Raw genomic sequence first — 698 nt, 5'->3', positions numbered from 1 at the left:
AAATTAATTTTTTTTAGTTTAAAAAAAAAAAAAAAAAAAAAAAAAAAATAGGAGTTTCCTTATATTCCATAAAATAAAAAGAAAATGAACTTTGCTGTCTGCATTAAACATGCAACAAAACCAATAAACACATTCAGTATAGGATTAATTTTTGAGAAATTAAGTACCACTGAGTTGGCAAAGATATGTAAGGGAGACTCTCTGATCACACTCCAGCATCACAAACTGTTTCTGCAGTCCTGCAGAAACCAGAAACTGCTTAAGTATTTAGCAATAGTTCTTCCAACAGACTGGACCAGTTAGTTTCTCATGGAATGGTGTGGAATGCTGGAGTGCAATACCTACATGATTTTCTTCTTTCAAAAATGGGTGGCACACTTTAGCAATGCCTGCCAACTTGGTGTCACAGTCTAGTGTTGAATGCTGTTCCAAAAATGGTATTTCAAGGCACATTTTTTAACATCCATGCCTAACCTACAAGGGAAAAGTTTGGTTAGAAAACTTCTGCCCTGGCTCAGATTTGAACCCAGCACCTCCAGGTTGAGAGTCAGTGCTCTTGGCCACTTGGCCACAGAGGTGGGCTGATGTAAATATACCTACAAAATGTGAAGTGCACAGTTGGAACAGGCCCTAGGGCATAAAAAAAAAAAAAAAAAAAAAAAAAAGGTCCAAAAACCCCAATAAATTTTTTTACTTTT

At 36.0% G+C, this 698-nt stretch overlaps 1 protein-coding gene across 1 annotated transcript in view; it reads left to right on the top strand.

Moving 5' to 3' along the window:
* LOC103521860 (suppressor of hairless protein-like) overlaps window positions 1–698 on the top strand; it is a gene marked incomplete at its 3' end in the record, with an annotated part of 10,782 nt that overhangs the window by 1,496 nt on the left and 8,588 nt on the right. The gene's annotated exons all lie outside the window — the stretch shown is intronic.

This window comes from Diaphorina citri, unplaced genomic scaffold (genome assembly GCF_000475195.1).
Source record: "Diaphorina citri unplaced genomic scaffold, Diaci psyllid genome assembly version 1.1 scaffold6148, whole genome shotgun sequence".
NCBI classification, from domain to species: domain Eukaryota; kingdom Metazoa; phylum Arthropoda; class Insecta; order Hemiptera; family Psyllidae; genus Diaphorina; species Diaphorina citri.
This window is presented reverse-complemented; position numbering and strand designations above follow the sequence as displayed.